General features: G+C 44.8%; 2 protein-coding genes across 3 annotated transcripts in view; both read left to right on the top strand.

Moving 5' to 3' along the window:
* The window catches only part of LOC310712097 (C-type natriuretic peptide 1-like), a 132,811-nt gene that overhangs the window by 84,156 nt on the left and 32,817 nt on the right, over positions 1-15,838 (top strand). The window lies entirely within an intron of this gene.
* MTHFR (methylenetetrahydrofolate reductase) overlaps positions 2,640-15,838 on the top strand; it is a 41,506-nt gene continuing 28,307 nt past the window's right edge. The window contains exon 1 of one of the 2 annotated variants that reach the window (XM_083514678.1): positions 2,640-2,859. The gene's annotated coding sequence lies outside the window, so the exon portion shown is untranslated. Of the gene's footprint in view, positions 2,860-14,913; positions 15,226-15,838 lie in introns of those variants that run through there. The other variant, XM_083514679.1, reaches the window with a different exon arrangement.

Raw genomic sequence — 15,838 nt, 5'->3', positions numbered from 1 at the left:
AAGACATTGATGTTGGAGAAAATGGAGGGCACAAGGAGAAGGGGACGACAGAGGATGAGATGGTTGGACAGTGTTCTCGAAACGATGAACGTGAGTTTGACCAAACTGTGGGAGGCAGTGGAAGACAGGCGTGCCTGGCATGCTCTGGTCCATGGGGTCACAAAGAGTCGGACACGACTAAACGACTAAACAACAAGAAAGCTAGTTTGTGTGGTCACACAAACCCACCCACTCTGTATCACCTCTCATGCAAAACTACCAGGAAAGTAGTTGCTTGGAAACTGCAACCACAGACTTTCCTAGAGGATAGACGATCCCATTGATGAAACCCAGAACCCCTTTGGAGCACAAGATAGGGGCATCCACGTGTTACTATCAGTGAGTGCAAAATCTGTGTACCTGTGTATAGAAATAGTTAAGCTGTTCACTCATGCAGTTATTTAAATGTAAAGACTTAATATGAATGTATAGTCTGTGTACCCGACAGTAAGGGGGTACACAGCCGAGAGTGCAAATCAAGGGCACACAGTTTCACACAAACCCTTGTACGTGTGCAGAGACATTTCATACCAGTGCAACATGTGAACAAGCCCAATCTCATGATATGAATTAATAACATGCAAGCCAATTTTACCTGTGAGATTGCCTTAGACCACATACGCCTACACAACTGCTCGAATCTGAGCAACTGGCAGCATTAAAGGTCCTGCATAAAGAATACTCATTCTACTCATTCTGCATTTGCAATAAATCGGTATTTTAGTGTGGCAGCACATAGACTTTGCATCTCCCTGCCTATTGACCTTCACTGTTCCCAGCACCTGCTAAACCTATCCAGACCTGTAGAATGTTGACATGTGTTTTAATCTGTTTTTTTAGCTTATGGTTGATATCTTTTGAAGATTTTATATGGCTGTTTTTCACTGTGTTTTACTGATAATTTCATTGTTTCATTCTTTTTGTAAACTGCTTGAGGTTTTTTTGTTTGTTTGTTTTTACGATCAAGCAGCATATTTAAAAAAAAAAAATGGTTTATTTAATGCGGTCTCAGCATGGGGAAATAATCAGAAAATAGACAGAAAGTTCCAAGTGGTTTGTTTTGCTTCCTTGCAGACACAATAACAGAATATGAATGTTGCAACGATTGGCGTCTGAGTTCAACAAGTCTTGTTAATAAGTAACCACCACGTATTCAACAGGCTTGTGATGACCTAGGGTTCAGGCAGATAAACGGGCTTATGTTTCACCGCAGGCAGAAGCAACTATTTTAGCGCCACTTTTAGACAAAGGGAGCTATTTTAAATCCACTATTTTTAGATCTCCCTGGCAGTGTCCGTCAGACACGCTCAAGACACTGGACACCACCATCTAAAAGAGCTTTCGTCTCTGTGAACACCACAAGACAGAGCGCAAGATTATGCTGGAACTTTTCTTATTTTTATGCAATGAACTCATGTGCATAATTTTTTTTGAAAAGTAATACTCACGGTGGCTAAGCAAAGAAAAAAATTATTTAAAGTACAATGCAGAGTAAATGGGCCTAACACATTTTGTTGGTTGAGGTGGACCCATCTCTTCCTGAAGCAAAAAGTGTTTATTCTCGTGGCTGTAATTTTTGAACCTATATATATATTTTATTGCTGTAACTCACTCTGGGAGCTTATGGTGAAGGACAGGGAATAAACGGAAAATAATAAAAATAAGAATACCATAGCCTAGGCTGGCCAAGCTATTTGGCAAGTCAAGACAGAAAATCCAGGAAAATTCTCTTCTGGAATGTAGGAAAGATACAACTCTTCAGTATCTATTAATTTGTGGCCCTCTTCTGATGCTCAAAAAACAGCCACCTGAGGCGCCCTTTGGCCAGATTATAGTGAGCTTGCCGCTTTATTTAAAACCATGACTCTTAAAAGCAACTATTTAAAAGCATATATACCGTTTTAAAGTTTTGCGCACTTAAGAGATATTTGAAATATGAAGCACTAATGTTTTCAAAGTCTGTAAGTGGTATGCAACTTAAAAACAAGAAGCAGTATCATCATTAAAGAAGACTGTTGGTGTTCGTGTGTCTTAAGTCTGCAAGGAAGTCAAAAACTTTGCAGAAATAATAAGTGTGTGTGTGTGTGTGTATATACATATATATGTATATATGTGTGTGTGTGTATGGGATTGTAAATAGACAAGCAGGCACTAGGCAAAAAACTTTCTTTTTTTCTCCTGTCAGGCCTTTGGCTTTTAATTTTTCTGTGGTCTCTTTCAGTGAGTAGGATGTTAGTCCTGCCTTTTAAAAATATGAACGTTAGATTTTTTTCTGGTTTTGTTGCTTTTTATCTACGTGTGGCTTGGAGTTACTTTTGTATAATAATAATAATAATAATAATAATAATAATAATAATAATAATAATAATAATAAATAATTTTAATAAAATAATGATGACAGGAGAGAAATTAGACCCTGCTGACCAAGTTAAAAGGAATTGTTCCTGCCATTGATTATTAATGTTTGTTTATGTGATTGTGAGGAAATTGGGCAGCTGAGAGAAAAGCGAGGCGTTTGGGACGGTATCCAGGCAACGCTATAACGGCTTCCATCTTTGTTGAGGCGTGAAGCCGGGCGGGGCGGGGCAGCCCTTTATTGGCCGCCATCTTGGAATCGGGCACAAAGTAGCATTTAAAGGAGGGCGTGGCTTCATACATTTTCAAGGAGGAGGGAGGAGCGAGGGACCGAAATCGTGCCTGTGTGCGTGCACGTGTGGGCGCGAGAGCAACTTTTTCCTCCTCGCCCCCCCCCCCGCCTCGGATCGAGACCCAGACAACCCTCCCCTCCCCCACCCCACAGGGGGAGACGCCGGAGAAAAGGTGAGTGAAGGAAAGGGAACGAGCGAGCGCGGGGGATGCGCGCGCGTGTGTGTGGAAGGGTCCAACTTTCAGGAAGAACGGGGGGGGGGGGCGGCTCTCGACCCGGAGTCCCCTTTTCTCATAGCGGTTTTTAATTAATAGAAGAGACCATTTTGGGAAGTAAAAAGGGGGGGGAGCGAGGAGCCTAAACCCTCGTTTCCTCTCCCCCCCACTCTTATAATATTTAATATATTTAAAAATATTAAAATAGCAACACAAAATATGATGTAATTATAATGTAATAATTACATTATTTTATTATATTGTACAGTGGTACCTCGGGTTACATACGCTTCAGGTTACAGACTCCGCTAACCCAGAAATAGTACCACAGGTTAAGAACTTTGCTTCAGGATGAGAACAGAAATTGTGCTCCGACGGGGCGGCAGCAGTGGGTGGCCCATTAGCTAAAGTGGTGCTTCAGGTTAAGAACAGTTTCAGGTTAAGAACAGTCCTCCGGAATGAATTAAGTATCCCTGTACTAATTATAATATTGCAAAGTAAGGAGGGAAGACAGACTTTTCTTCCTCTTGTAAATCCGTCGAAACTTTTTCTGCAAGCCAAAAATAAGCAGACCTCATGGCCAAACTTGGCCCGCCCGCTGTTTAGGGACTACAACTCCCATCATCCCAAACTAACAGGACCAGTGGTCAGGGATGATGGGAATTGTAGTCCCAAAACAGCTGGATGGCCAAGTTTGGCCATGCCTTTATGGGAGAAGGCTTTGCCCCCCCCCCTCAGGAAATATCTCCGCATAGCTTTTTATAAACCCAGGTACAACTAAACTAAATGGTGAGCCTTTATAAAAGGATGCTGTGATGACTGAGAACCAGCGTGGGCTTATCAAAACAAGTCATGCCAGACAAATCTCATTTCTTCTCCTTTTTTTTTTTTTTTTTTTGAAAGAGTTACAAACTTGGTGGATTAGGGGGATGCTGTGTGCGTAGTGTATCTTGATTTTAGTAAGGCTTTTGACAGAGTCCACCCACCCACCCTCCCTCCCTCGATATTATTGTAGAGAAGTTGGTAAATTGTGGACTGGATGAGGTTGCTGTTAGGTGGCTTTGTAGCTGGTTGACAGACCAAACCCAAAGAGAAGCCATGAATGGCTCCTTTTCATCCTGGAAAAAAGTAGCAAAGTGGGATGCCACAGGATTCTGTCCTGGGCCCGTTTTCATTCAGCGTATTCATAAACCAGCTGAATGAAGGAATTGAGGGGATTCTCCTCCAGTTTGGAGATTGCACCAAACTGGGAGGGGTAGCTAATGCCGCAGAAGACACAATCAGGATTCGGTATTAACAGATTGGAGAACTGGGCCAAAACCAACAAAGTGAATTTCAATAGGGACAATAGGGATCTGGCAACTTCTGTTTCAGTGTATCTGAAGAAGTGTGCATGCACACGAAAGCTCATACCAAGAACTAACTTAGTTGGTCTTTAAGGTGCTACTGGAAGGGATTTTTTTATTTTGAATAGGGACAACTGTAAGGTTTTGCACTTAGGCAGGAAGAACTGGCTGCCCTAAGATAAGGGACACCTGGCTTTCCACAATTTAAGGAAGGATATTGATAAACTGGAACATGTGTAGAGGACGACGACCAAGATGATTAAAGGTCTGGAAACCAAGACTTTTGAGAAACAGTTGAGGGAGTTGGGTATATTTAGCCTGCAAAAAAGAAAAAGAAAAGAAAGGTGACTGAGAGGGAGATATGATAGGTAAAGGTAAATGGACCCCTGAACATGAGGTCCAGTTGTGACCGACTCTGGGGTTGCGGCACTCATCTCGCTTTATTGGTTGAAGGAGCCGGCGTACAGCTTCTGGGTCATGTGGCCAGAATGACTAAGCCGCTTCTGGCGAACCAGAGCAGCGCACAGAAACGCCGTTTACCTTCCCGCCGGAGTGGTACCTATTTATCTACTTGCACTTTGATGTGCTTTCGAACTACTAGGTTGGCAGGAGCAGGGACCGAGCAGCGGGAGCTCACCTCGCCGCGGGGATTTGAACCGCCAACCTTCTGATCGGCAAGTCCTAGGCTCTGTGGTTTAACCCACAGCGATAGCCACCTTCAAAAGGGCTTTTTCATAGCTGTCATGGGGAAGAAGGAGCTTGTTTTCTCCTGCTCTGGAGGGTAGGACTCGAACCAGTGGCTTCAAGTGACAAGGAGATTCTGACTAAACATCAGGAAGAACTTTCTGGCTGTAAGAGCTGTTTGACATTGGAACGGTCTTTCTCGGGGTTGTGGACTCTACTTTGTTGGAGGTTTTTAAGCAGAGGTTGGATAGCCATCAGACATGGATGCTTCAGTTGAGATTCCTGCATTGCAAGGGGTTGGACTGGATACCCCTCAGGGTGCCTATGATTTTTTGAAAAAGCTTTTTAAAACCCCCCACAAATTATTAGGAAATGTTACATGGCTGTTTATACAGTATTTCTGTTTCTCCTCAGGAAATGCCTCCATATTCCCCTCTTACCGTAATTCTCCTCTGCCATATTTCTTCATTCCCCCCTTTATAATTTGCCAACTTTAAAGAACTATTTTGCCCCATCAGCCCTATCCCACAAGTTTTAAGTATCTTCCCTCATAATCGTTGCCCCTTTGGTTTATTATTTTATACATATACTTTGATCCAACATATGCAGTTCAGTTTCAGTTTTCCTTGTGGGCTGTGCAGGAGCAACTCTCATACGTATAAATACAGGGCTGTGTCCTTTATTAGACCTACTCAGAGTAAGCCCACTGAAACTGACGGACATTACTGACTTCTGTGTGTAAATTTCAAGGGTTCTGTTCTGAGTAAAACTTGGTTGGTTACAACCTGTTATCTTGAAAATGCTTATGACTTTTAAATGGAGAGAGAGTCTCCAACAACCCTTGTTCTGCCTCATTATTTTCTTCATAATTTTTTATATATTCCCATATATGGCTGGGCTGAGAGGTGGAAAGGCAGGCTGGCATCATCTTTGGGGTTGAGGGGAGGGAGCTGAACATAAATATGACTGTTGGATCCTCCTAGTTTGAGGGTAGGGGGCCATATTCTGTCAGAATGATGCAAAGCACCATTATGAAAGCTCTGCAGGGAAGGAGGTGATTTTACACTCCAGTTTTTCAGTCTGGCAAATGACTCCTGCTGTGATGCATGAAAGAGAAACTATCTTATTTATTCAAGAGATGTATCCTTCCTTTGTTTGCATTGCCCATAGTGGCTTGCAACAATTAAATGCAATATCCCATTGTTATTATTATTCATTTCTTATATTTTGCACCTCATGTTGAGCCCAGAGTGCCTAACAACTTACTGCTATTATTGAGAGCATCTGTACCCCGCTATTCAGCCAAAAAGGCTCCCATGGTGCCTTTCATACAGTCAGTTAAAATAAGACGGTTCCTGTTCTCAGGCTTACAGTCTTAAAAAAACAACAACACAACATGCAAGGGAAAAGGGACAGGGAGGGGAGAGGAAAAAATAAAACTCAGGCCCTAAGCTCTTAAAAATATGGAATTGAAACAGAACAACTAACTTCATATAAAAACACAATTAACAACTCTTAAAACTGCAGCATTAAGGCATTAGACACTGACACCAGTACCGATAAAGACAGGATATAATTATAAAAGTTAACCAGGTGACAATAAACAGATGGAAGCAGGCTTTTTACTATGACATTTCCTAATGCAATTAAAGGGAGAGCTGCCACCCTCTCCAAAACTCTTCTTTTTATTTGGGAGTGGGATGAGACCTTTTCGGCAATGGTGCATAAGAAGATAAATGTTGGTCACTTGGCTGCAGAATCTATGGCTCTCCAGATTGCCAGATGTTGTTTTTTTTACTGCAGCTGCCATCATGCTTGACCATTAGCCATGCTGGCTTGGGTTGATGGGCAACTTGAGTCTAAAAAGGTAAAGGTAAAGGGACCCCTGACCATTAGGTCCAGTCGTTGCCCACTCTGGGGTTGCGGTACTCATCTCGCTATATTGGCCAAGGGAGCCGGCGTACAGCTTCCGGGTCATGTGGTCAGCATGACTAAGCCGCTTCTGGAGAACCAAAGCAGCGCACGGAAACGCCGTTTACCTTCCCGCCGGAGCGGTACCTATTTATCTACTTGCACTTTGACGTGCTTTTGAACTGCCAGGTTGGCAGGAGCAGGGACCGAGCAACGGGAGCTCACCCCGTCGTGGGGATTCGAACTGCCGACCTTCTGATCGGCAAGCCCTAGGCTCTGTGGTTTAACCCACAGCGCCACCAATTTGAGTCTAGAGAACCGTAAATGCTCTCAGTGCTTCCTACAGTGGAAAAGCTCCCCCAACATTTCAGTGTGAAAGAGGAGCCCCTTCATTCTCTAATCGGAGGAGCACATCATCTTATGGTAGCTGAAATGGGATGGACATCTCATAACCTGATTTTGATCCTGTGGGGTGCAGGGAGAAAGTTTGTGTATCCTGACCACCAGGCAATGGATGTAGATTTTACCCTTCATGAAATTACAGTGGGAAATTCCCCTGAAATAAATACTGGAGCTATATGAGAATTATCATTATAGTCCTTGGTGTTTCCTATTTTGAGGAAACTTGGCACGAAATCAGCCCCTAAGAAAGACCACACAGTACTTTTATTTATATATATTTATAGTCCCATCATCCTGGCTGTAGTTGCAAACATCAAAACGGCTTGCGGGTCTAAAGAGATTTTAAGATACAATGTATAATTCCCCCTCCCCTAATTTTAAAAAATTTAAAGCACGAAGCAGAAGAATAGGTTAACAAATGCAACTTTGATAACCATCGCCACATACCTGACTTGTTTCTGAAGAAGCTTGTTCTGCAACTCAGCCAACAAATCTGAAAGTTACTTGGCCATTGGTCTTGCAAGCTGGGGCTTGATGAAGTCGCTGGACTCTAACTACGTAGAGGATTGCATGTTAGCCATCCCCAAACTTCAACACCAGTAAAAACATTAGTAAATGCAGAGACCTGGTCCACCATGCATTTAAAACAATATGATAGTAGTTTAAACAGGCATGACTTCCCCCAAAGAATGCTGGGAGCTGCAGTTTAAGGGTGCGGAGAGTTGTTATGACCTAGCACTGAGATGGCTCAAACTCTTAAAGCACCATTAAGAAACCTTAAGAAGAGAGCGTTTTAAAGGCCCATTTTATTTTTTATTTTTTTTAAATAATATTTATTAAGATTTTACAAAAAATAAAGAGTTTCAAAGTTTAAACATAAAAAATAAAAACAAAGAATAACCCTAATAAAAAAGAGAGAGCTACAAATATAAAAAGACAAAACACGTGAAAAATGCAAAATAAAAAACAGTTAAAAAGAAGGGGGGGAAAGAAAGAAAGAAATCAATATTTTCATATCTTATACTTCATTTACTAGTTTCCTGACCTCCTCACACCTCCCTTTCTGTATTCCAGTTCAGATATTTAATCCAGCAAGTTCTTACCCTCTGTCACTTGTCCTTGCTCAACATCTTAACCTATTATAAATATATATTTTCCACCATTATCAATCCATATTTACATACTCTTGTTAATCTTTTTACCAATACCGCATTGTTTTCAATCCAACATCTCTTTAACATTCATTAATTTTACAGTATTTCTGCAAGTAGTCTTTACATTTTTTTCCAATCTTCTTCCACCACCTCTTCTCCCTGATCTCGGATTCTGCCAGTCATTTCTGCCAATTCCATGTAGTCCATCACCTTCATCTGCCATTCTTCCAGGGTGGGTAGATCTTGTGTCTTTAAGGCCCATTTTAAAAACTCGTTGTACCTTGCATTGCCTTGCGAGTCGAACGTTTTGGCTCCCAAATGCCACAAACCCGGAAGTGAATGTTCCGGTTTGCAAACGTTATTTGAAACCTGAACGTCCTCCATGGCTTCTGATTGGCTGCAGGGGCTTCCTGCAGCCAATCAAAAGCCGCGCCTTGGTTTCCAAACATTTTGGGAGTTGAATGGACTTCCGGAACGGATTCCATCTGACTTCTGAGGTACCACTATAGTAACTTTGGTGTTCAATTTGCAGCTTTGCTTGGGAGGGAAGTGTGGCAAGTCTTGCGTACCCTCCAAGTCTGAGTGTTGGGAACAAGGGCAGCGGCAATTGGCTCCTCTTTCCACCTCCTTCTCTCATTTTTATTATACATTTTTATTGGGGTTTTTTAAACATATCATATCCAAATATCATTTAAGATAACTTCTTATCTTATACAATATTTTAGACTTCTGTCAACAACTTCTGAAAATTTTCCGTTCTTTATCACTTGTTCTGCATTTCTTAATTTCTCTATTACTTTTAATTATCCTTAACTAATAATTCTCATCATAGTCTTTCTTGCAATATTTCAAATAGTCCTCCTTACAGAACGTCTTGCAGTCCTACTAGCGTAATCTGATTATTACAATTGCTTTTCAAATAGTTCAAATATTTACTCCAGTCTTCTAAGAATCTCTGATCCCGCAGATTTCGAATCCTTCCTGTTAATTTATCTAATTCTGCATAGTCCACTTTCCACATCCTTCTTGCCAACTTTCCAGTAGCATTTTTTGGGGGGAAGCCCTGCTAAATGGACGTTTGGTCTATCCATCTCAGCAATTCTAATGAATGAAAGCTAACCCCTCGCCCTGTTTGCTGCTTCTGTTACAATTGCGGTCCATGCATTTAGAAGAAGTTTCGGTCACGATGCCACCACCTGAAATTAGATCCGCATTTCGGGAATGAGAAACAGGATCTGGGTGTCTCCTCAGCAGAGCTGCTGCTCACATAACCCTTTCAGATCTGGTTTCTGCTCCAGTTGTAATTGCTCTTGGCACCAGTACTATTTTTTTTCTCCAGAGTGGCTGCCAGCTGGAGAGAGTCCCAGTCAAGGAGCCAGGATCAGGCTCCCTCCTTAGCAAACTTTGATCCGTATCAAAAAAACCAACAGCCCTAACTTTGATCCATACCCACAGTGATAACTCCATCAGGAATGCAGTCAGGCTGCTAGGGGTTAGTTGAGGTGACGGGAGCAAGTGAGTTTCTCTGACTCTGTCTCTCTCACGTCCACACAGCAGAGGTGAAGCTCGGGTGATAAAGATGACTAAAGCCGTGAATGTGTGTCTGTGACAAAGAGGTTTGTGCAGTTTGGACTCAGAACTTGCTTGCTATCCTTCCCGCTGCTAAGCAAATCAGTCTCTTAAGCTTAAGCCAAGAAATACTGTAGTATTCTCTATGAAATTGAATATCAATATACATACAGTGGTACCCCGCAAGACGAATGCCTCACAAGACGGAAAACTCGCTAGACGAAAGAGTTTTCCGTTTTGGAGGTGCTTCGCAAAACGAATCTCCTATGGGCTTGCTTCGCAAGACGACAATGTCTTGCGAGTTCCTGCGTTTTTTTCCCCTCCCCCCCTTTTTCTAAGCCGCTAAGCTGCTTATCAGCTGATCCGATCAGCAGATAAGCCCTAAAAGCCGCTAATAGCGCTAATCCGCTAATCTGTCAATGGGCTTGCTTCGCAAGACGAAAAAACCGCTAGACGAAGAGAATCACAGAACGGATTCTTTTCGTCTTGCGAGGCACCACTGTATCAAGGCTTTGAGATTAGACCACTGAAGAAGCCCGGAAAAGTACCTTGGGAGTGTGCTACCTGCAAGCCCCAGTAAAAGGGCCTCATCGGGGGCGAACAGCGGCCTCTTGATTACTGGGACTGCCAGGGTGAAACAGGTGCAAAATGCCGGCACCCTGTCTACAACTTCGTTAATATCCATCTACAACTTCACTAGCATCTCTCAATATTGTGAACAACACCAGACTTACCTTTTGTTGGTATCACTTTGAGAAGCCAAGTTACAGGGAACCAGGCAGAGGGCCTTCTCAGTAGTGGCACCTGCCCTGTGGAACGCCCTCCCACCAGATGTCAAATAGAAGAACAACTACGAGACTGTTAGAAGATATCTGAAGGCAGCCCTGTTTAGGGAAGCTTTTAATGTTTAACAGAACACTGTATTTTTATACTTCGTTGGAAGCCACTCAGGGTGCCTGGGGAGACCCAGCCAGATGGGCGGGTATAAATAATAAATTATTATTATTATTATTAATTATTATATCTTCATGAACTTACCTAAAAAGATAAAGAAAACAAAAGACTGAGTTAAGCATTTGAAAAATCTGTTGAAATCAGACATTGTAAGTTCATCTGGATCCAAACTACAAGAAAGAAGATTCCACCTAAACATTAGGAAGAACTTCCTGACAGTAAGAGCTGTTTGACAGTGGAATTTGCTGCCAAGGAGTGTGGTGGAGTCTCCTACTTTGGAGGTCTTTAAGCAGAGGCTTGACAACCATATGTCAGGAGTGCTCTGATGGTGTTTCCTGCTTGGCAGGGGGTTGGACTCGATGGCCCTTGTGGTCTCTTCCAACTCTATGATTCTATGATTCTATGATCTTAGACTGGGCAGTTCGCAAGTTTCTGTGACTTTGCGCAAGGTTTTGTATTTTTCTCAGAAGATTGATAAAGAATGTGTAATTATTTTGGTAATGATTGTGTGTATATTAGTCGCCAATGCGTTGCAGGAGTCGTACTACATCCTTCCTGCTCCAGGGTAGCCACTGTGAGAACAGGATCCTTTCTTATAAGGCAGTCGTTCTCCTGATCCTGTAGGCTCTCCTTAGGACTCCAGCCCTGGCACTGACTACATCTCTGGGTAGGACAAGTGAAAACCCAGTATAAAATGTGCCGTGGGTCACCTCAACTGCTTTTACTGTTGGGTATTGATTTGGTAGGGGACGCTGTTGGTGCTGTGGGTTAAACCATAGAGCCTAGGGCTTGCCGATCAGAAGGTCGGCGGTTTGAACCCCCGCGACGGGGTGAGCTCCCGTTGCTCGGTCCCTGCTCCTGCCAACCTAGCAGTTCGAAAGCACGTCAAAGTGCAAGTAGATAAATAGGTACCGCTGGGGCGGGAAGGTAAACGGCGTTTCCGTGCGCTGCTCTGGTTCGCCAGAAGCGGCTTAGTCATGCTGGCCACATGACCCAGAAGCTGTATGCCGGCTCCCTCGGCCTATTGAGTGAGATGAGTACCGCAACCCCAGAGTTGGCCACGACTGGACCTAATGGTCAGCGGTCCCTTTATCTTTATTGATTTGCAAATGTTCCTGGCCTTCCAAGATCCACCTGCTTCTTAAATGACTGCCAGCATTCTGACTTGGAGGTTGCTGGGGGCAGCAGCTGGCTGTGTTTCTAAGATATGGGGGCTGTGTGGAGCGAGTGGAAAAAAGAAGCCCTAGCAACCAGCAACACGGAAATTTTCATCCTGTGCTAAATCCTCTGCAGAACCAACTTGTTAGAATTTGCAACCCCCCCCCCCTTAGATGGCTTTTGTTGCTTGGAAGAAGGCGTGAGGGTTGAGGAGGTATTTGTCAGAAAGAACCAGTTAGCTCAGCCAGCCAGGGCATTGCTGGAAAGACCTTGAATCTTTGCTGCACTTGTTTTTTTTTCGAGATTGGAGAAGGCTAATCTGCTGCCTTGGGCTACAACTCCCATCAGCCACAGCCGGGCCAGAGGCACCCTGTGTAAACTCCTTTGGAAGCCTTATGCCCAGGCCCAGACAGAGGGGGTGGGTGGCCATAGGGGCCATTGGGCCCGGGCCTCCGATTCCAACGGCGACCTCAGCATATTCACAATCGCAGGGGATGCACTGGGGCAGAGGCTCAAAGGCGGTGGCGGCGGTGGGCAGAGGAGCGCGGAGCGGGCGCCGGGTGGGATGAGTTTCAATATATTAAATTAAGTCTTTCTTTCAATCAACAATGGCTCAAGAAATCCTAAATGGTTTAGCAATAATAAACATAAACCACGATAAGGCGAAGTTGCTTGATTTTTCCTGCGTCATTCAAGAATTCGCAGAAAAGAAAGCCAGGAAAGCATTTTTAAATGTAAATACTTAAAAGAATCCTTTTCCCTATATATTTTTAAAAAGCACTATTGTATATCTATATTTTTCCATTTTGTCTTTATATGCAGATAGGTTCAAGCCTTGAAATAAAATTATTTGCCAGCATATCTTTTGTGAAAATTATTTATATACCGGTACTTATTTATAAGACTTCAGTTATCCCCAGGGTAAAAAAAAAGGGGGGGGGGCACATTATCTATTTGGCCCAGGCCTCCGCCTGGCTCTGCAAGGCCCTGCTTATTCCATAACAAATAAGCCAGCCCAGGGATGTGTTAGCCCAAGGGGGCTATTATTCCCATCAGGGCAACCTTCTGAGGGCCACATGCCCGTGGTGGGTGGGGCCAGAGGTAATAGTGGGTGGGGGAGCCAATATAAATTTTATCTTTGCTGCTAGCCACAATCGCTTTGCTCTGCCTCCACAGCTGGAGGCAGTGCAGTAAGTCATCTGCATCCCAGTTGCTGGAAACTTGAGGAGGGGAGAGGGCTCTCGAACTCAAGTCCTGCTTGTGGGCTTCCTATTGGGGCTTCTGGGTGGCCGCTGTGAGAATGCTGGAGTAGAGGGGTCGTTGGCCTGATCCAGCAGGCTTTCCTTGTTTGTTCAGTAGGCCGATTTTTGCATGCTCACACGCCCCCCCCTTTCATCCAGACAAGCAAAATGCATTACAGTGATACCTCGAGTTACAAACGCCTCAGGTTACAACCTCCACCAACCTGGAAGAGTTGCCTCGAGTTGAGAACTTTGCCCCAGGATGAGAACGGAAATCGTGTTCCGGTGGCGCAGCCAGTGGCGTAGCGTGGGTTGTCAGCACCCGGGGCAAGGCAAGTAATTTGTGCCCCCTAACCCGTGGATTTGCGTCCCCTAACCCTAACCCCCAGATGTTGCGGCCGCCCCCCCTGCACCCCCCACGCTACGCCACTGGGCGCAGCGGCGGCAAGAGGTCCCATTAGCGAAAGCATGCCTCTAGTTAAGAACAGTTTCAGGTTAAGAACGGACCTCTGGCAGTGGCGTAGCGTGGGTTGTCAGCACCCAGGGCAAGGCAAGTAATTTGCGCCCCCTAACCTGTGGATTTGCGCCCCCTAACCCTAACCCCCAGATGTTGCGCCCGGTGCGGCCGGCCCCCCCTGCACCCCCCACGCTACGCCACTGACCTCTGGAACATATTAAATTCATAACTAGAGGTACAACTGTATTGGGGTTCAAAGACAACATTCCAGCCAGGTCAAGGAAAAATTGGTGTGTGGAGAAGCAAGGCCAGTGATGGGTGTGGTCTGCAGAGAGTTTGAGGGCCAGGCAGAGAGATGCAGGGGCCACATTTGTTCTCTGGGAGCCTGAGGGTCTGCACCCCAAGTTAGCCTTTTGGGTGCCGCAAAGTTCCTTGCCGGTTTTGTGGCTGTGTGATTCCTTCCTTCCCTCCCTCCCTCCCCTTCCTTTTTTATTAAAAATGCCGTAAAATGGCTACATACAAATTCAATAAAACCAAGAATACAGCACAAAGCGATACATAGTTTAGCAATTTCAGTTCCAGAGCCACAATGTGTTGATTAAAACCTGAGAAAACAAAACAGTTTTCTGACCACCTGCCTATATTATACGAAGCAGGCGCCAGGCAAATGTCGTTTTACATGGTCTTAAAACAGTCCGTATAGGTTCTCCACGGTCGGGTTTGTCAGGCTGGCAGAAGAACTTTCCTTTCTTCTTCTCTTAAGTATGAAAAGAAGGGAGATACTGTGCGGTTCTTACGCGTAACAAAAGTACCTTTTCAGTGGCGGTGTCTTTACTGTAAAAAGGAGGAGGGCCCCTCATTTTGATTCCTTTTGAGGGGGTCAGCAGGGAATATATGGCTCTGCTCTCGGAACTGAAAACGTTTTGCAAAAGAAAGCCCTTGTTCAAACAACGGAGCATTCAGACTAGACAATCAAAGGGAGCGTTTATGCTTGACAAACAGAAGGCTTTCTGTAGAGGGCTGGATCTCCACTGCCCATTGGAGCAGCGGGCAGAGAACCCTGCCCCTCCGATTGGAGGGAATGCCAGGGCTGGCCTCTGATTGGCAAGCCAGGTCTGGCATCCGCAGGTCTGGGCTGGGCTCTGGCTGGAGCCTTTGAATGCACACCTTAGTTGGCTTTGTATGCGCAGTTCCTGAGAGCCCAAGCGGTGTCTCTGTTTGCATAGCTATAGAGCGGAGGCTCAGAGACTGCTGTTGTTCTTGGCGGGAGTCCATTTTGGAGAGTGGCTGTGCACTTGATCCAAGCAAGGTCAGCGAGCCTGAGAACCTCACTGGGTGTGCACGTGGACAGCCGCAGGAAATAACCTGGAGCGCAGCAAAAAGCCCGTCCAGCTGGAGAAACACTCCAAGCTGCAGTGGACAATTGCATGGAAGGATCACTCCACCAGGCAAGTCTTGCGGTGGGCCTTGCAGGTTTGGGCTGTTGTCCCTTCTCCCTGCCTTGCTGCTTGCCCAGCCCTTGGAAATATCCTTTATTGTAAATGACCTCCTGCTCCAACTCCCTTTGCTGAAAAAGTCTCGCCTGGAAAAGGCAAGCGATTTCTTAACCCTTGTTCCCTTGCAGAACCCCTGAATGTTTAGATTTGTGTGTGATTTGTGACGGCCATGGAAAGGGAAGAGTCTTAGTTCGGTGGTGGAGGAAATCTTGCTTTGTTTCCCAGTGTTCAAATCCCCAACCATCTCCTGGTAGGGCTAGAAATGTAGGGCTGGAAATGTTCCGTGCCTGAAGCCCTGGAGAGCTGCTGCCAGCCAGTGTTGACAGTCCTGGGACTGATGGGCTGAGTCAGCCTAGGGCACCTTGCTATGGGGGTCCTGGTCTCGGGGACTCCTTGGCTGATGTGTGTGTGGAAAACGAGGCAAAGTGGCTCTGCAATGTATGTTTTTATTAGAAGTAAGGTTGTCAGCAACTATATCTGACTCAGAGTAGACCCACTGAACTTGGCCATGTCCGTTAATGTCAACGGATCTGCGCAGTTCATAACGTTTGTCTAGCTAACAGCC

Source organism: Podarcis liolepis, assembly GCF_965112155.1.
Source record: "Podarcis liolepis genome assembly, chromosome: 7".
Classification (NCBI taxonomy): domain Eukaryota; kingdom Metazoa; phylum Chordata; class Lepidosauria; order Squamata; family Lacertidae; genus Podarcis; species Podarcis liolepis.
The sequence above is the reverse complement of the archived record's forward strand: the minus strand, read 5'-3'. Positions and strand labels throughout refer to the sequence as shown.